General features: G+C 42.5%; 1 protein-coding gene across 1 annotated transcript in view; it reads right to left on the reverse strand.

Annotated features, from left to right (window-relative positions):
- The window catches only part of COLEC12 (collectin subfamily member 12), a 102,340-nt gene that overhangs the window by 67,947 nt on the left and 12,934 nt on the right, over positions 1–21,459 (reverse strand). The window lies entirely within an intron of this gene.

Below are 21,459 nucleotides of genomic sequence, written 5' to 3' on the forward strand. Positions count from 1 at the left end.
CTTCCATGATGCTGCTGCAAGGAGTCTGTCAACAAGTCCTTTTCCAGCATAGAACACTATGGCCAAATACAGCCCTGATCTGTGTGGGACATTGAGCAGTTTTATAGCCACAAGCACATCACTCCATGCTAAAACTCTGCTGAACTGAGCAGAAGAAATGGGAATGCTACATCCCTCACCATTCTCCATCCCTGTGCCCTATTCTGCAAGTTTTTGAGAGGTTTTTATTCTCCAAGGCATAATTTGTATGCATCTATGAACCATACATATTCTCTTGGTGATTTTTTTTGACTGTGCTCATTAAACTCACTTTGTATTCTGATACTCAAAGCAGAAAAAAAAAGTAACTGGAAATCTCTTAGGAAAATGTCCCTGTGTTGGTTCCAGATTATGAAGTTTAAATGAGATGAAGATGATCAACACATAAAGACCCTCTTGGCCTGTACCAAAAGGTATAGAGGTGTTAGATGAAACAACTCAAGTAACAAAAGCATTTATGAATTTGCTTGGAGAATACTTCAACCTCATGTTTATTAGCTGTTTACAAACAGGGCTAGAAGCCCTTGGCTCTCTACAGTAATTTTTGTGGAAAGCAATATAGATGAAAATATGTTTTTATGTGACAGCTAACAGATGAACTAATTTAATTAGTGCTCGTAAAGACTTGAGGACCTTGTCATCCAGTGGGGAGGCTCTCCTGGAATCATGGATGCTCCTAAAATGCTACTACTGTCTATTATTTTTACTTCTGGATCTCAGGCCTAGAAGCCAACAAAACAGACATGCTAATTGCTGCTGTCACATCCTTCCCTTGCCTTGGAGGTTATTACCCATTCTTTTCTTACCTCACCTGTTGAGACCGCAAGCTCTTTGGTACTTGCATGGTTCATAGCATGAATTTTTGGTTGATGAATTTCAGATGCTACTGAAATAAGCACCATGAGTAATAGCAAGAGCCCATCATTTAGACACTGGAAAAGGAACAGTTGTTACTGCAAGCATGAAGCATTTCAGTCACTTCTCAGATTTTCTGCAGATATGAAATATACAGTTTCTATAAATGGAGGGGCAGTCTGCAATACATTTTTGAGCAGGGTGCTGATGATGAAACCACAGTGAAGAATGTGACACTTTATTTTTTTTTAATTAAACCCAATGGAAATTTTTACTAGAATATTGTGTCTATGGAATAAGGCAGTTCCATTTGAAAGATTTAGTATTTACAAACACTTCCAGATTTTTCTTTAAGGAAAGCTAAAAGAAGCTGTGGATAATGTTTAGATTCTAGACAAATTGTAATGAACAAGCATCAAAACATTCTGTAAAACTGAAAAATTGCATTATTCAATTGAAACGTGTTTATTTTGAGGTAACAAAAAGGAAACACTGGACAGTATTTCTAAATAAAGCACTGTGATACCCCATGCATCTCTGGCTAGGGAGCCCAGACTCCTGGTGAAAACTGAGACATAATCTGTTTTTCCCATGAAACAAAGAAACAAAATTTAAAATCACACCAGAATAAAGTGGAATAGCTCAGTCATTCAGGAATTCTGAAACTGCGCTTCAACGGAAGACCTCAAAATAAAGCTGTCGAGGCTTTTCCAAGATGATCCTTTCTACAACTTCCCCTTATTCATAGAGGAAGTGAGGGGCAAACTACATGGTACCTTTATTCAGAGCAACAAAACAAAAAGTTGAAATGCCAGCATTTTCTCTGGGACAAAAGAGTCAAAAGTTTTTTACAAGCTCTAATATTAGAGCAATACATCAGCATTGCATTAATTCAGAACAGAGGTATTTCCATATAAAACCAAACTTATATACTTGGAGTTTAAGACCAAATTCAGCCCTCTGCAATGCAGTCATATTTGCAGTATGTAATCCCACATGTGAGATTTAAATGAGAGTAGTATTTGATGCTTAGAAACTTCCATATCACAAATAGATGGGCCATGAATCATGGTGAAAATAGACTGAAAAAATACCTTTTCTATCCAGTCTTTCATGAAATTCCTGAATTCACCGGTAAAAGTGACTACCAACCAGTCAGACTCACCTCCATGCCTAGTAAGATCATTGGACAGATCATCATGGAACAAGTCATCTTGGAAGTTATGTTGAAACGTATGGAAGACAGGGAGGTGATTAGAGACAGCCAGTATGTCTTCACTAAGGGCAAATCATACCTCAGTAATCCAGTGGCCTTCCTATAATGGAGTGACTGCACTGGTGGGCAAGAAAAGAGCTACTGATATCATCTACTTGGACTTCTGTAAGATCTTTGATACAGTCCCCCACAACATTCTTGCCACTAAATTGGAGAGATACGTGTTTCATGGAATGACTGTTAGATGAATAAAGAATTGGCTGGATGGCCATGTTCAAAGAGTTACAATCAATGGCTCATTGTTCAAGTGGAAACCATAAATGATGGTGTCCCTGAAGGGTCCCTATTGGGACCAATACTATTTAAAATCTTCATCAATGACACAGTGGGATTAAGTGCACCCTTGGCCAGTTTGCAGATGACACCAAGTTGAGTGGTGCAATTGATTCACTCGAGGGAAGGGATGCCATCCAGAGTGACCATCCAAGGCCTAAAGAGTCAACCCATGTGAACGCCATGAAGTTCAGCAAGGCTAAGTGCAAGGTCCTGTGTGTAGGCCTGGGAAATTCCCAGTATCAGTACAGTCTAGGGGATGAATGGATTTGAGAGCAGCTCTGCAGAGAAGGATTTGGGGATACTGGTGCATGAAAAACTGGACATGAGTCAGCATGAACATCCTGGGCTGTGTCAAAGAAGTGTGACCAACAGGTGGAGGGGGGTTCAATTCTCCCATCTACTTGGCTCTTGTGAAACTCTAGCTGGAATACTGCATCCAATTCTGTATGTCCATCCAGTGTCCAGCATAGAAAAGACATGGATTTGTTGGAGCAGGTCCAGAGGAGGGCCACAAAAATGGTCAGAGGGATGGAGCAGCTCTCCTGTGAAGACAGGCTGAGAAAGATGGAGTTGTTCAGCCTGGAGAGGAGAAGACTCCAGGGACACCTTATAACATCCTTTTAGTACTTAAAGGGGGTTTATAAGAAGGATGGAGGGAGACTTTTTAGCAAGGCCTATAGAGACAGGAAAAAGGGAAACAGTTTTAAATTGAAAGAGGGTAGATTTAAATTGGACAAAAGGAAGAAATTTTTCATGATGAGGGTGGGCACAGGTTGCTCAAAGAATTTGTGCATTTCTCATTATTAGAAGTGTTCTAAGTCAGGTTGGATGGGACTTTGAGCAACCTGATCTAGTGAAAGATGTGCCCATGGCATGGGGGTTGAACCAGATGATCTTTAATGTCCCTTCCAACACACACCATTCTTTGATTCGGTGTTTCTATAATTCTAGATATCCAAAAATTTACCCAAGCACTGAGAGAGTGAGGATCCAGTGGGGTTTTCATTACTTGGATATTCTGTGCCATCATGGCTACAGATTTAGCTTTTGTGTGCAAACTTGCTTTAAACCATCAATTACTGTCCAGTTAAAGTTTTCCTTGTGTATTTGGCAGGTCATTCAAGAAGAATCTCTGATGTTCCCAGTTTTACAGAGAGCCACAAGACTGCTTTAATGGGGCTTTGGAAAAACAAGATCAGAGCATGTCATGAGTATGTACACAAAGATGAGGGTTACTGCACAGGTAGCAGGAATAATGCCTATCAACATTTGCGTGAGGCAGGTGGCATGTAAGAAGGAAGAACATGACAGTTTATTATTTCAATGTGAAAACTGCATTTTGAGAGAAGTTTTTTCAAAGTAGTAGCTAATTAGAGATGAAGACCTCTGATTCTCTTTGCTTTCTCTGGAACACGTCGTAAGTATGTGTGTTTTGTTTACAGATAGACTGAGAGTATATGGATCCATCAGCAGCCTGGTGGGTATCTGATGAAGACATCAGGCTTTATTTGTGAAGCCCTAATGTCAAGAAAGTGAAAAATGCAAATTTCCTATGAGAAACTGTGGTAAACTAAAAGAATTTATCAGCAGCTGTCTCTTGAAAGTTTATGCATTTATTAGTACAATTTCCCCATTTGTTACAGTACTCTCTACCACAGTTCACTGACCCCAAGTTATGCTCAAATGGCTTGATTGTAAAAAACGTGTGCTGTTTAAGAGAAGAAATTGTTAGAGGATTCACCATTTTAGTTGCACGTTATGAATAGAGCCTATTGAGGACGCAAGTTTGTAGGTATGCAGGAATATGGAGGTATTCCCACAGGTATGGTGTGGCAAGGGATCCACAGACCAGTGGGCATGAGGGACTCTGCTATGTAGGCAGCGGGATGAGCAGTTGACATGGAACCTTCTTTGCCCCCTCTCACCAACCATTTGTAATTCTTGCTCTGGAGTCCTGAATTTAGGCCAAAACGAATTGGGAGAAAAAAAATAATCCACATTTTGGGACAGGGGGATAAGGGCGAAAAATTTCTCTAAACATTTTTTATTTTCATTGGCAGGCACTGGACACTGCTCACAGGTTTGGTATGTCAGCCGTGGTCCCAGCAGAGACCGCCCGGCACACAGGCTGCAGGTGAAGCAGCTGTTTCAGCCAGGGCTGTCACCATCACAAACATGTTTCCCCTTTGCAATCTATTTGGTACTTATTTGTCTTCATCACGCTAAACACAGGCAATATTATAAAACAAACAAACTAATAAAATCATATTATTACTATATTTTCCAAAACTAGTGATTTACTGTGACTAAAGGCCTGTAACAAGGATCCCATTTGGCCAGTCCTGTCTTTGTAGTTTCTTTAGTTGCAGTACCAGTAGAGGAAAGTACATCACACTTCCTGTTATCTTGACTTCTTACATAATAGAGGAAAACAAGCTCAGGCTCAAAACAACCCAAGAACCCCATACCAAGACAAAAAAAAATACAGAAAAATTAACATTCCACGTTTCAAGAATGTAAACAAAAATGTCATCACACAGACATGCAGAAAACTGGTGTTACTCAAACCAAGCGCTGCCAATTCTCCATCTAATGAGTTGTTGAATCCTGAGACAATCAGAAACTGCTCATGAGAGCTTAGTGAACAACAGCATTTGTTTTTCCTTCTGATTTCTCCTTATTAAAAGCTACAGGGAAATCACTGAGCTAGAAAGACTACCTCAATTACTCTTAATTGCTGTCCATTCCAATTAGCTCAGGCCAAGGTGATCCTGCAACAAGCAGCACAGGGTACAAAGCACGTGTTCTGTCTCTTCATGGTGCACAGAGGCTGGTGATACTCATGTCCCATTTCATGTCAAAAGCAGGTCTTGGCCTTCCTGTTTTGCTAAGCTATCCTTTTTTTTTTCTATGTATTTTGGACAGCACTCCAAGTAATCTTACAAATGAAACCCCATCTCACAGACTACTCTTGTGGAGCAGGAGGGGTGCTACTGCTTGGATGGGAAGGTGAACACAATTGCAGAAGTTCATCTACAGAGCAGGGACATGTGCATGGCCGAGCAGGCCAGTTACATGAAAGCACCAAGAAACACTTTTCTAAAATTAAGATGAGGACACAGGACTGCCTCAAGGGAGTTGAGTGAATATTGAAGCCTTTTTGAGCAAAACAGACGAAGTAAGATAAGCCTGGTCCTTGCTATTTCTCCTTTGGCATATATCTGCAAGACAGTTGGGGCATAACAACAAAAAACTAACAGGGTTCCTTGACACATAAACGTAGTTGGAAAACAGAGCTGCAATGTGGTAAACTCTGAGCTATCAGACAGGTTTCTTATAAGGTTTTTCCCAATAAAAGATAAGAAAATACCAGAAACTTACAGACTGGCTAATACATATGATCAAATATATAGGAGATGAATATTGTTTCAGAACACAAAATATCATAAAATCAAGTTTAACTATTAACCTTCTTGTCACCCAGTCATCTAGGACCACATTCAACATCTCTGTTATTCATTAAAAATGAATAGTACAGCAATGAGAATGTTAGAATGTCCATTGCAAATCATCTTGTAGTAAATACCAACTTACTAGTTACATAAAGGGAAACAGACTCACTTAATACTACTGATCAGTGAGAAGATCCAGTACAGAACAAAGCATTATTTATTTCTATAAATTCCATATCCATCTGATGCAAAACTACATGACAGGTTTAACTTTACTACTCCAAAACTTTAAAACATTCACAGTGAAATGCAGTAGTTCTTCGATGCTATCCAGGTTTTAACGAACTCTTGCTTATGCATTTATATCATGTAGAGGGTAGGTTTAGCTTAGATATTAGGAAGAAATTCTTTACTGTGAGGGTGGTAAGACACTGGAAGAAGCTGCCCAGAGAAGTTGTGGATGCCTTATCTCTGGAAATGTTCAAGGCCAGGTTGAACGGAGATTTGAGCAACCCGGTCTAGTGGAACGTGTCCCTGCCCATGGTAGAGGGGTTGGAACTAGATGACCTTTAATGTCCCTTCCAACCCATTCCAACCCAAAACCATTCTATGACTCTATGTTCTTGAATTAGGAGGTGGTGAGAGAGAACCCTGTGTTACTTACTAGACACAATATCATAATAATGTAAATTATCTTCATTTTTACAATATATAGAACTGAGTACAAGGGTGCAAATTTAAAATGCCCAGGTACACAAAGTTATTTAGGTTCTTTAAACATAGTTCTATGCCTTAGTTTCTGCAGAAGGCACCCCAAGCTCCTCTGACAGGTGTTAATGGACTGAATATCACATGCAACTGCAGAGGAAACTAGTTCTGCTCATTGAGATCCTGGCTCCAATACACTAAATACAATGAAAATAAATGATGGATCTTACTGTGATTTAAAGCAATGTACTTACTTACGCTTTTCAGCTGACTGCAAAGGAATTGTTTAACTCCCTGCCTTCCAACAGTGGGATGACACAAACCTACCCAAATCATTTTACACTTCAACACTGTCAGAGACAATGCTGTTTTAATCAGCAGAGCTGTACCTATTGCAACAGAATTGTCTGTGACCTGAGAATGTAACTCATGATAGTCAGAAAATTCTACACATTTCTAAAAATATTTAAAATTATTATGAGAAAATTATGTTACAGATAGATTCCATGAATTTCAAAAAGAGCCTGAAGCAAGAAATCCCAGGAAAAAAACCCACAGCTTTTCACCTACTGTACTACAGCTGAAATGCAAGATCAGAATTTTAAGGCCTGCGAAATCAGCATGGATAATCCCAAACCCTCATAACAAACCATAACCTGAAGAGAACGATGGTCTGCTGGTCTGCTGTGGGTATCTCATCTGCACCAGGCAGAGCTGCAGATAAACTGAAGATCGTCCTCCTCCTAACTCTGTCTTTCATCCAAGATTTCCCCATGCCACTGTTCAAATACTTCAAATAAGCCACTTTGACTTAAATGTCCAATTTACTGGAAATCTGCTGGCAACATCTTATGAGTTGGCTGAAAAACAAACAATGTAATCTGCAAATCCACAGTTTTCAATGGGGATATTTGAGGACTGCTTTTTCTCTCTTTTAGTAGTGGTCAGTGGCAGTGAAATGCTTTAAAAAATACACAGCCTGTGCTAGAGAAAGATCAAAAGCGGATCAGATGTCAGCACCAGCTCACGTCAGTCTCACAAGAAAGAGGAAAAAACGAAGTGAGAAGATGAGTTTTTCTTGCCACTCATCACCCTGTGCCCCTCACCCCCATGCAAGGGCACCAGGGTAAAGCACAGCATCTCTGCCAGGGAACCTGGACCCACAAAGCAAGTGAGATCGTGCTGTCCACCTCTGCCCCAAAAGAACTCATCAGCATTTATTCTGGCAGCATCAGGCTTTCCTCCCAGTGCTTCTCCTCACTGGGCTGCCACTGCTGGGGAAGGGAAAGAAGTGTGGGCACTGGTTTAATTTGACTATTGAACAGCAATAGGGTTCAGGGTGAGGTCAGCCCTGCTCACAGACAGGCAGCTGATGTACACGTAGGGCCTGGCTGTCTCCAAGAGCAGGAAGTGAAACACCGTGGATCTGTGCCAAGTGCCAGCAGTGGCCAGTCATGGCATGGCTCTCCCTCCCTGCTCTCGCTAAACTATGTCCCATTTTTATTTGTTTGCATTTGCAAGGCTGCACAGACTGTGCTCTGCTAAAAATGTGTGAAAGTGCGCAGATAATGCTCTTTTTTCTTTAAGAACATGAAGCCTCTTAAAAGTTTTTAGAGGTCAATACGAAAAAGAGTCCCCACCCAAGAGTCTTAAAAGCCATATTCATTTTCTATGGGATTTTCCTAAAGGGCCACATTGGGACCCATATAAAAAGCAATTAGTTGAGTTTATAGCCCAGTATATCCCTTCTAGACAAGCACACAACTGCAGCTGACTGGTGAGCACCCCCTTCACCACCCATCCATCTCCTCTCTGTTGTGTTCTGTTCTCCCATGCCCGTGGGTGAAGGCAGTGAGCACCCATCGATTTCAAGGGCAGGATTAACCTGCAAATCAGTAAACCCTGTGCTGGGATTTTGGAGTCTCGCTGTGCTGATGTGACGCAAGCAGCTGCGGTCTGTGCCCTGCTGACTCAGCCAGCCAGGCTTGCTCAGGCTGGTTGGTGGGCGAGATTGGGTTACATGGCAGAAATCATAACAAAGGCAGGAAACAGATCAGCAATCCCTGGGTTTAACACCCTCTCTGGGGACCCTGCTGGTTTTCAGACTGTGGATGGTTTTAACTCTGTCCTGAAACGTGTCTGCGTGGCATGCTCTGCTCTGGTGAAGTCAAGCCTGGTACATAAAATAAAAGCAATTCAAGGCAGCGCAGGAATGGCCCCAGCAGTCACCGGTTGGAGAGGTCCCAAGGGTTTTACACTGCTTTTTATGAATGAGCACTGAAATATGAACTCTGCTGGGCATCATCCAAATCAGAGTAACCAGAGTATCACGATGGATTCCCTTGGATGAGTTTTAGGATGACCCCCTCCCTGTTGTTCCCTGCCAGCTCTGCGTGGTTTTGCCTCCCTGCAGCTGCAGAGCATCTCCATCACCTTGCAGTCTGGCTCTCTGGTTTTTGCTCTCAGCACTGCACTTCCAGCACAGGACAGGAGGACAACCCCGGCTAATCTCATGCAGCTTTATTTACTCCAGTGCCAAAAAAACAGTTGTGCTCTCAACTGCTTAGTTTTGGTGGCTGAGTTGATGCAATGTGTCCATCAGCGAGTGGATGTCTTTCATAAAATCGGTCAACTCTGCAGGACTGTATTTCATTTAAAATAGCTTGAAGGAAGTTATATGAACACATCCCTGATTCCCTCAAGTACTGTTTTTCACTTTGTGCAGGATGCTTTAGGAACAAGTCCTTCCTGTGATGTGAAGTGTTGCTCAGCGTGGGGAAGAAGGGGAGCAAGCTATCTGATCTCCAAACTGTTGGTGTTCGAGGAAAAAGAGGACATTTTTCATGAGATCATGATGAGGACAGCACTACCCTTGGTCCCTGCTGGGAACTCTGATGTTGTAGAAATAGCGGTCTCAAAAGGTGAAACATGGTCACTTAGAGGCTACAAATCCTTTTCATATATAAATCTGATAGCAAAAGGAGAGACAAGTGTCTGCCAAAAAATCCTTGCTAGGAATTTGCCTGAGTGAAGGCTGCAGCATTAGAGTGGTACCATGGCTTCCTTCCAGCAGGACTGTCCAAGGGGCACATCTGCTAAGGGGGTGATTGTCCTGTAACACATCACCCTGCAAAGCTCCTGTAACTGTTGGAATAAGGAAGAGTTTCTTAATTTTGTTTTCACTGTATTAAAAGCATATGAAAACTACCAAAAAAAAAAAAAAAAAAGACATAGGAGCATTATAAAAACCCAAACAAACCTCAAACACACCCACCCTGGAAATGTCTCCCATTCACAGCTTCACTGAGTATTCTCTTTTAACTCACCACAAGTCTTCCCAGAAGAACAACTGAAAAGACATTAGACATTATTTATTTTTCTTTTTACAATATTGTTTTTAAAACCTCCCAGAAGGGAGAAAAATAAAATAAATTATTATACTGCCACATCAGCACAATCACCAAGCTCAAAATGCAGAAGACTACAGTGATCTAAGTACTCCTTTGACGCAAGATGCTTTTTAATTTCACAGTCAGCTCTTCTGCTTCCTTTTACGAAGACACTTCCACTTAGTGTCTTCTAAGTCACCTTAAACACCAACTGGACACATACATATTCTTGGCAGCTCTTTTGGTTATTTTGCGTGCTTGTTTTGGTAATCTGTTTTCATGCATGGGAAAGTTCATTCTCTATAGTAAATGAAAGGCTTTCATAAGAGGTCTTCTTTCCACTGGAGACACGACTAGAGGCCAATTGCTATTCAAACCAAGTGTAATAAAAAGGGCTTGTTGTGGAGAACACAGCTCTATTTCTTTTTATTAAAGCCCAGAACTACTCACAGTAACCTCTTGCAAGACAACTGAGAATAAAACCAGCTCCACCATGCTGTATTCCGCAAAGCAGCTTGCCAAGAATACAAGTTTCTCAGGAGTCAGGATGCAGGGCTGCAGCAGAGGAGCAGATGTGGCTATTGCTGCAAAGGTGGGCCCTAGCCAGCACCCTCCCATCCTGCAGGTCAGCACACACGGCGGTAACACACTGAAAGAGGTTAAAACTCATGTTGTTTCTTCATCTGTTCCTGGCCCAGAGTCAAGGTTTCCCGAAGCAAGAGGTGAGCTGTGAAGTTTACAGGGTTTATTGGGTGCCAATCGCCCTCTGACAACGGCAGACATTTCCTGCAGCTACCAAATTTCCCTCCTGCATCCTCTCGGTGGGCTCAGTACTGAGACTAAGGCTGAGATGAGCTTTTTACCTTCTGCTGGACTACTCCAGATGTAACCCATATGGGCAGAGGGAATAACGGACGGACTTCCAGCTAAGCATAAAAAGGACAGCAGCCACCACTGTTTGCTCCTGCTACCTCTTAAAAAGCAAAAGCAGATCATGGGTTTCCTTATGGCACCAGAAAGCAGCATCTCCACAAAGCATGTTATTTTCTGCACCTTGATGAACTTGAACTGTGAACGCCACACAAAGCACAGAGATCTTCCACAGATGTGGCTTCATGCACTGCTTTGAACCCTGCAGAAAGAATGGGTCTGATCAGAGACCAGCAGAGATGGAGCAAAGAAGGGTTGAATTATAGGTCTCTGAAAAATGTTCTTTACTTTGCTTCTGTTTGATGAACCAAGGGACAGCGAAGATGTCTACTCTTCTTCCTCCTGCAGTATTTCAGCTGATTCAGACCCACACAGATTCCAAACTCATTACTTTGAGCCCCCAAAATTTTCTCCTAGCTTTAGCTAACCTTGACTAACTATTTAAAGAGGCATCAGTATTAGAGTTGTCAATATTATGGAAAGATTTTTCAGCTCCTCTGCAGTGAGCAGAAGAACATGATGTTTGTTTGTCTCCCCTTAAAACCAAGCTACGCTGCTGTTTTCTGTAAGGCACTTTAAGAAATTTTGTATAATACTGAAATATGCATACAGTCATTTTTATAAATTTGCGAAAGAAGTTAATAATGTAATATCATTAATAATGTAATATCATTAATCAGGACCCCTGGTGGTCTAGTGGTTAGGATGCGGCGCTCTCACCGCCGCGGCCCGGGTTCGATTCCCAGTCAGGGAACCCTCCGGGCAGATGGAGCTCGTCAGCCCTGTAAGGCCATCCATCTAAGAGAAGGTCACTCTAAACAAATCTACGTCCTGAGGACCTCACTGCCACCGTCCGAGCTCACTTGGCCCCGGCAGATGAACCTCAGGATTAAAGGGTGGGCTCAGTTCAGCGCACACTGTGTCTCACCTAAAAAAATCCACTGCGCAGGCTCGAAGGGTAATGACCTTTCCCAAATCTTCGTTCGCAAAGACTGGCCATGAATGAATGAATGAATGAATGAATGAATGAATGAATGAATGAATGATTAATCAAGAAGAAATCTGTTTTCTTAAGAAGACAAGTAAGTTATTCTGTTTGAGGTAGCAAGAAGACTTGTGAGTGGGGCCTTGGAATATGGTAAGCACAAGAACCACCTCTCAGATTTTTTGCATTCCAGACCTAGGAAACAATATGCCTAGGAACATGTTTGAAGCACACATTTCCAGATGGAATCTACATGCAATTTAGTCTTACAGGTCTGTTTTTTGTACATTTGAAGTTGTGCTGTTAGGTAGCCCAACACACTGATCCAAATCCAGTTTGGTTGTATTCACACGAAACAAAGCACAAAAAGTTTCAATATAAACATCTGTGCATGCAAGCAGTGACATGTAGCAACTTCTGGGGACAAGTGAATTTAGCTGTGCACAGATGCTATGCTGAAATCTTCACAGTGTTTGTTTGGATGAAACTGGCTTCAGACTGTGCAAAGTGTTAATTAAGGACAAGAGCTCTCACACTCCAAACTTGAGACTTACAGGTCAGATTTAAAATGAAATCATCAGTTATGTGGGGCATTATATGCTGTATTACTATCTGAAGCAATTAACTTCTAGAGAGACAGGAAGAAGGAAGAAAAATATCTTTTGGCCCTATGTATTATTATTTATTGTAACCAGGATGTCCTCCATCATATGATAAAGCAGAAATATATGTAAGGAATCTTTCAGTTAACAGTTGTCACTACCTACACAGATGCTCTGAAATCAAACCTCAACCCATTAACAAAATATAAAAGGCACGTATGTTTTCTGCCATTGAGCACTTCCAAATGTAGTGTACAGTGGCTGTAACAAGCCTGGCAAGTAAAAGCTTTTATGCCTGTTCCTGTGCTAATTCAAAATATAAACTTCAGTAGAATTTTCCATGTTTCCTGGCCAAGATCTTGGCAACAAACACACAGATACATGTTATGCAAAGCAAATCAATAGGTGTTTTCCAAACGTTTAAAACTTCAGATTTTGAAAAATATTCAGCAAAGCCCTGTTAAGCAGACCCTAGCACCCACATATCCATAAAAGAAAGCAATTCTGCCCTGCATCTTTATGCATTATGAAATAGCTATCAGAAAAGATGCAAAGTCCTCCTATACTAGGCCTGAATGTCTGCACAAGACTTTAAACACAAAATCTCCTTACAAGCCTCAGTTGGACTGAAGAGAAGTGGATCCCTGTGTCTCGCACTCCACCTACTACAAAAACTTCCATTAAGAGTCACAAGCTGAATCACGAAAACACATTCATGTTTTATTTATTTAAGGCATCAATCTCTCTCTCTGGATGAGTGGGTGGATTTTTCCAGATGCATTCCTGACCAAGCTGAAGAGTATCTGAAGGACACGAACCTCTCCATACACACATTGCACAATGCTTGTCCATGCTGACTCCAGGCACCGAGCAAGACTCTTTCCCGCCCACAACGATCTCCCAACTTCTCTCTGTTTTCCAGAATCTCAGCCCACTCTAACCCAAGCTGAAATAGGACAAATAGAAATTTCTTGGCTCTTGGCTGCTTCAGTTAAGGTTTACCCATATAAAGAAGGCTACTTGAGACTGGATAAGATTTTAATCCAAGCTTTCCTTTGGTTAATCTTTTGTACTGCAGCACAGCAGAGTTTGAATTGGTTTTGACTTAGCAAAGCAACATACTGTTCCTCATTAGTGTCTGCAACAGGCCAAATCAGCCTAAAGTACTTACCCATTGTTCATTTGTGCTACTCCTTTTACTGTTCTCTCTCACAGGCTTTTTTAGGCTTTCATATTCTTTCCCCAGCACTTTTATAGAACATAATACAGACAGTTGACGATTTGTATGTAGTAACTCAACATGGTCAGGATGGAGATGCTATTGGTCGGTGTGGAAGTCCCTTCATGCAGCATTAGCTTCTTTTTGCTATCGCCATTTTAAGGACAGGTGTTTTTAAAGAGAGAGATGCCTAGGCTCCCTAAAGTAGGTGAAATGACTCCTACCCTAGCCTTATATTCAGATTTCATATGGAAGTCAATCTTCAGAGAGAAAATTTTCTCCCTGAAAAAATCAAGAAATTGGCCAAAGTACAGCAACACGATATACCGCATTCACAGTGTCATTTTCCTGGGACACTGGCTGGGCTCAGGGCTGCTGACTGAGATGGTGGAGGACAGCAGAGACGGTTAAGTCTGGGTCTAAGTCCTGGTTCCCAGGTTCAGGTCTGGGTGAAGCTGGTTAAGTTTCACACTTTCCTTGCAGCAGCTCCCACAGGAGCCTGGGAAACCAGGCACCAACCATGTACAGGCAGGGAACCTAATGCAATATTAAATGACACCTCATGTCAGAACATCATGGCACTTTTGCTCTAATGCTTCTGATAGTTCAGCAGACAAAATGCTGTACTACCAATTTAATCTGATCTTTCCCCTTCCCTGGATGCTGCTGAAGTGGACAGCAAGAGATCCAAATGCTTCCTTAACTGCAGGAAGCAGGAGCGACTACAGGAGCTTTTAAGCAAGATAGCCAAAGGCAGAGAGGCTTCCTAACCTGACAGCTGGGGGCTTATCGTACAAGGCAGTGTGTGTGTCTGTCATGCTAACTTGTCTGTCTGTCTGTAGTCTGTCACGCTAACTTGTACCAACTATTTGCCTTGGTAGCTGCTAACTAAAGGACTGAGCTCTTCCCTGTTAGTATGCTTGTTGTTCATAAACTGCTGACAAAGTAATGGCAGCAGCACCACTTTGTGCAGCCTGCATGCTCAGGGGTCTCACTCAATGGGATGCTAAGCAGCATTTGCAAAGGCCTCAGTGCCCTGCAAAATCAACGTTACCTCTGCCATGTCACTTAATGTGGGCTTTAGAGCTCCAGAACATTTTGAGGAAATTCCTCAGAAATGAAAGGAACCTAGGATACCAATGTAAGCAGCACCGGACAGGTATGTGTTTTATTTGCGTGTGTTGTTGGGTTCATCTAACAATATATCCTTGAGAGAATATAGCACCCCCTTTCTCACAAAACACCAGTGTCCCTGTGTTGCTGGCAGTCAGCACAGCACAGCAGCTTTCTGACAGGGAATCATTATGAAGAGGGTACAGAAAAGCCAAAGATCCATTAGACACATCTGAGCATTTGCAACCACAGAGTTAGCAGCACGCAGTAAAGAGCAGAGTGTAGTAGCAGCTGGCTACAAATGCAGACTTGTATTTGGAATAAAGCTTCAGAGGAGCTCAGGAATAATACTGGTGTGTGCTACAATCCCATGCCAGTGCTACGGAGAGTTCACTAAGGGGTATTTCCAACTATTTTTTTCTTCCTTCTCATGATGGCTTCGTATCTGAAGTTTTCATTTATCCCAGAGTTTTCCTATGTTAGTCCTTTGCATGAAAACATAATGGTATCAAGTGCTGAAAATGCAATGCTTAGTTTCCTTCCAAGGCATTAATTTCACAGGTAATTTTGTTATGAAGTTGAACAGCCCAGAATGCAGCCTAGGTGTTCTGGCAGCAAGCTGATGTTACCAAACATCATTATTTGTCTGGCTAGTTTACAAGGAAATAAATACAAAATCCCCAGGTGTTGCTTACAGTTTAGCCAATTTTTTCATTCCATTCGTAAATACAACGTGCTGTTCAGCCCACACACCTATTTTATAGCTCTAATGAAAACTAGAGAGCAAAATTCACACATAATGGTGACCATACTGCCTTTCAATTCGCCCCTGTAAAAGACAGAGATTGATCAAACAGGTATTCCTGCAAGCATGCTAATGCAATATATGAAGAAGCATGTCAAGAATTTTAATTGTACTAAATAGGAAAAACCCGTAACTAAGAGAAAATAGATTGCCTACGTAACAACACACAGCTGGAATGACTTTAGTCCCCAAGGCGCTGCTAAGAGGCCTCTTTATGGGTTTGGATTAGAAGGAGAAGTGCCTTTAGCCAGGCACAGCAGGACAGGTTAGAGAGGGGCAGCCTCAAACCCACAGACCTGAACGGCTCTTCTGGCTCCTGAGCAAGTTAGCACAGTACACATAGACCTGATAACTTCTTGGATCTTGCTATTACTGCCTGGCAGTGATGGATTCCTCAGGGTGCACCAGCTATTTCCCATCTTTACAAAGACTGGTGGTTTCAAATTTGTGGTTTGGATATCCCATTTATCACACATGCCCACTGCATCGCAAGAGACAGAAGCTACTGATGGGAGGGACAAACTGGCAGCATGTGGGCGCCTTGACAGCTCCTGGGCACAATCCTCTGCAATGGCAATACTGCACACATCAGCATTTGTTTATTTATTTATTGAGACTTCAGTTCCCTGCCAACTGCTCCAGTACTGGAAGTACATACTGGAAAAGAGAAGAAAGACAAAGAAACCTTACACAGGTGGTTCCTCTGCATGCAGCCCCTGATGCTGGGACTAAAACCCCAGCAGAAACCTTGAACCCTTGAAGGTGCTGGATTCTCTCAGCTGCTCAGGACTCACCCCAGGAGAAGGTAGGTTCGACCCCCTTCTACCTTACTGGCCATGGTAATTAAAAGGGTCACTCCAAATGAAATTTCTTAGGCTAAAATGAACAGCCACACGGGCACTGCCATTCAGTGAGGACTTCATTATCCCAGGACACATGCAGGCAAAATCCTCATCTGATGAATATGTCCAGATTAGTGAACTGGAAGCACCGTGCCTAACTGTCTTCTGACTTTGTGAGTATGAGTGACCCTGTGACTTTTTATTAAACCACATGATTACATGCTGCAGGCACACAACTGCAAGAATGCTGGGGAAGGATAAGGCTTGTGGCACCTGAAATCCCTCACTGGTCATTTACAAACCATAAAGAAAAGTTGACAAATTCCTAAAGCTTAGGATTTTTTTTCTTTGTTTTGTTAGGGGCTTAAGGTTTGTGTGGGTATAGCACACCACCAAGCTGATGCCAGACATTTTTTTGGTGCATGTTATTAGAGATGTGAACAATGGCCTGGACTTATCCAGAGATAAGGACAAGAATTATTCTCTCTGTTCAGTGTTAATGAATAAATGCTTTTCCCGAACTATCACAAAATTCTGAGCCATGAATTTTGCTTACTGTGGTCATGTTTGAACATTTATAGGCACAAAACCCCCACTATTTTTTAAAAGTTTTCATTTGTGCTGTAAACCATTCACAAGGCTTTTATTAATTGTACACTCCTAAAACCTCCTAGCTGTATTCTATCAAAGGTGAAGAAATAATATACAGCTTCTTCCTGTGTAGAATACTATAAACAATGTATAGTGAGAAAACAGTTATTGAATGGATCTAGTTCAGCTGCTCCCATGCCACTCATCAGGAGATTTTTAATAGCAGGTTTCATCACTATGTGGCAGGATGATTTATCCACTCCCGGTCCAGAAACTCCTAGATTTGATTCTTACACTTGGAATGATGCTCAGGAGCTAGACTGTCAAAACTGCACAGAAGAGCCATCCTGACCCAGTCATCTCTCATATACCCTACTAAAGATAACTAAAGAAGTACCTACCTTCCTTGAGGGGGCCCCCCAGTAATTTTTATCCCTCCTTCCCTGTCAGCTGTTGACCTAAAGGGTGTGGGGAAGACTGGAGGACCAGTGCCTTGGTGCACACTGGACCTGCCTGGGGACATGAGAGACCGTCCCCTATCGACAGCTCAGCAGGGAAGAGGAAAGGTGAAGCTGAGGAGGATTCTGACTCATGATCTAGAGCATGGAGATGACCAAGATGGGTGCCTCTGTGAAGGACAGGCTTATAGCCTTCAATTCTGGCTGTGTTTGCCAAGGGCAAAGGGTAATTATCTTACTCAAGCTGTGTAGTCTTCTACTTATCTATAGTGTATTGATCCTATCTTCTGATTCCTTGGGAGGTTCAAGGACCACCCCCCTTGCTTTCAGCTATTCCATATTGTAGTGTCGCTTCAAATTATGCAATTAATAATTTCACTGTGAAAATTCTACATTAAAGACTCTATTCAGTAAAGTGCAGATTTTAAGTTCTAAAAGAAAATGCACAATGATCTCTATTCCTTCGAAATGCCACGAGCTAGGAAGATTGGATCTTCTGCCTTGGAGTCCATCAAATCCCTTCAATTCCCATGCCTGTGGTGATGACCAGAGCCCAAATTTCAGAGGGAAGAGTCAAACCCTCCCATAAAGAGATCTCATCCTTCTACCACCAATTTAGAAACTAGTCTGAGCTGTCATGCCTGAGATTTAGCATCCCCAAAGCATGTCATATTGAAAGGGAAGTTTTGCCCTTTTATTCATTCTTTCCCAAAGTGGGGTGTATGTGGGGTGGTGTAAACCAGTGAGACTGATTGATGAAAGAGTTAGCATTGGTGGCAATCTGGTAGAGGAAAATCAGTGGAGAGGTTTAGCTTGCTATCTGGAGCAGATAACTTCAAAGCAGCCTGAGTAGTAACTGATGATAAAGTAGCAGGGATAAGAAACACACTGCCTCACTTTTTCAATGCAGCAATCTGGAGGCATTGCAGCTGAGCATCACACTTTTGGCAGTGTCCCTGCACATCTGCACAAGCATCCATTGGAAAGAAGTAAACAGCATCAGTCAGCTGGAAAGACTGCTTTCCTCATCCTCCCTGACCCCCTGCAGCAATCTGTCCCAGGCTCAAAAAAGAAAAAATGCTGGTATGTATTTTCCTAGGATCTTTGTCTGCATCTGTAGTCATTTTTCTTTAATATGCTAGTGTGTTATGCTTAGTATGTTTGGCTTACTATGACCAGTTAATGTTCTACTGACTAAAAAATAAATTAGCATGATAAATTCTCGGAAATTAACTCATCTGAGAAGGAAGGACAGAATGATTCAGAAAAAGGCAAAGTGGTGCAAGACAGTATGTATTCAGTCTTCTTTGCAAAAGCTTCTTCCCCAAAACGAGAATTTTTGGAGAATGCCTCTCTCCTTCCCTCCTTCTGCTGATCTCTTCCTTCCTTGAACCAAACTACAGGCTCCAGCAACAAGGCAGCTAATAATAAACTTTTCAGCTGAACTCTAGGAAAGCAGTTTGGTCAAGGCTTTGCCTGCCAAATGCTGACCAACACATGTTCCCAGCTGCCAGTAGTGACTCACTGCTAGCCATGTTTTTCACAAAACAGTTGTGCTTCAGCCTTCTCCCCTTCAGAGCACGTTTTGCTCCAAACATGGGCTCCCACTTCCAAACAATGGAATCAAAGGTACTGGAGTCATGGTCCTCCTACCATGTCTCATGTCAATGGCATGTTCAAGGACTGCTCCAATCACAATACATTAACACAACTGCTCTTACACTGTGGCTCCTGAAACAAAAACCCCACTGCTGTTCTCATCACTGCCCATACCAGCAGGCTGTACAGGAACAGCACTGAAATTTCTACAATGCCAGCAACCAGATAGAACAGGACTCCTTTAAAAATGACCTTTTATCAACGTTTGTATAATAAAACTTGGTCCTTGCCTTGGGATTCCTCCATATTGCTGCCTTTTATCAGTGAGGACACAGGGCCAAGAGGGAACAGAACACAACTGTGACAGGAGGCATAACATTTTCAAACTACTCCGCTGTATTCTGGCCCCAAGAACAAACTCTGGTACTTCACTGGAAATGCTGACTCAGCTGCCCACTGAATTTAGAGTCTTTAAAAGATGTGCAGGTCACCTTCCTGCATGGAGGACCCCGGTGCCAGGTGGAGCATCCAGCACTGTTGAAGGCACGTGAGTCCCATTCACTTCAGAGGTTGCTCAGAGACTGCCTGGAAATGCATCAGGGATGTTAGAAATGGGAACACACTGAGTCAGGTTTTCAGAAGAAGGGGAAATAACCCCTTTAGGGGACAAAAAAACATGAACACCAGGATGCTGGTGCAGGTACGTATGGAAACCAGGTCAGCCTAGCTTCTCCCTCTGCTGCCCCATGATGCTGGGAAGGATAAGGAAGGGGGTATTGGAAGAAGTTCAGGCTCCAAAATAGTATGGACAGAAGACTTCTTGAATCGGAACACTATTGAATTACACAGCTCTCACCAGTGCCAATCTTATGGCTTCATGATCCCATTCTCCCTTTGGTCGAGGCCTTCTTCTGTACTGCAGACATTTGGGACACCTCCCTGACAACAGCGATGTCGTTTTCATGAAGAATATGGTAGCTAAGGGTGGAACTATCCTGACTGCTCCTCTTGTGGTGAAATCTCCTCCCACTGCTGCCAGGCTGCTGGCTCTCTGCGCCCTCCACACTGCTCCACCAAGTGTAAGAGCACACGCATTTCTGGAAATGCTCTTGCATTTCTAAGGGGAGAAATAACTCACTTCGGTAGCATCACAATATCCGTGAGGAAGAAAGAAATGAAAGCCAGCTAATATGCAAAAATCCCATCATGCCACAACAGTGCACTTGTTATTGGGATAGTAAGGATAATGGAGTACCTGCTCCTTGCTAAATCCTTTCACTGTTCACTGCAAGAGCATGCTCACCAGGGATAGCTAGGTAGAGGACAACACAGAGGGAAACTATTTCTATAGTTGTTAATGATCTTAATTTTTTTTTACTCATCTGGAGGTGACAGAAATAAACAGTTAACATCTCTTCCTATTTCTCAAGGTTTTTTTCTTTTTTGCTATTCCAGGGCTTAATCCAGAACAACAACAACAACAAAAAAGTAGGAAAAAACCCTGTGCGCAGCCTTATGGCAGGACTTTCCAAGCCACAGATGCTGGCTCTGTGGTTGGCTGATCTATCCAAAATAAAGCTCAACAGCAGGGTGCAGTGGAGTAGTTCAGGGGGTAGAAAAGGTCATGCGAATGTGATTCCCACCTCCCAAATGCCACATCTCCTCATGCTGCCTCCCCCTGCTCCTTTTGGGATGTAAGGAATTGTTGACTTATTTTTCATTTTTTATTTTCAGCCTGCCTTTCCTATCTGCTTGCCAAGTGGGGTCATTGAAAGTGACTCTTGCTGCAGCCACTTTCCCAGGAGATAAAAAATAAGGTGAACTATTATCCTGATAGCTTACAGTTGAAAAGGCAGCTAGCAGCTTGGATGATGAGCCTCTCTGGCTGCTCCAAGATAGAGTTGGCATTGTGGGAGCTCAGAGGCCACCATGTCACCTTCCCCTTGTCACAGGGACAGGCATCAGCCTGCCCTGGGTGAAGCTGTTGACTGCAGAGACTGAAACGTTTTCCTGAGAGAGAGAGAGATCACAAGAGCCTTGAAAAGAGGGGCCTTGAAAGCTGCTGACCTGCTGCGCACAGATGCGTGGCTCTGCCTTCCTCACATGAGAAAGCCATTTGGGGTAAACAAACGTCAAAAAAAAAGGAAAGGAGAAAAAGGAAATAAGTAACAAAGCTCATTCTAATAATTTTTGACATCAGAATGCATCCATACCATATACTTTTCTTTTGAGAGGAGTCCACAGCGTATGTCCTGGCCCAGCTGGCGGTACAACTTCTGCAAGTCAACAGAAGGTTCCATGCAACCACTCTTGGGAACAC

This window comes from Pseudopipra pipra, chromosome 1 (assembly GCF_036250125.1).
Source record: "Pseudopipra pipra isolate bDixPip1 chromosome 1, bDixPip1.hap1, whole genome shotgun sequence".
NCBI classification, from domain to species: domain Eukaryota; kingdom Metazoa; phylum Chordata; class Aves; order Passeriformes; family Pipridae; genus Pseudopipra; species Pseudopipra pipra.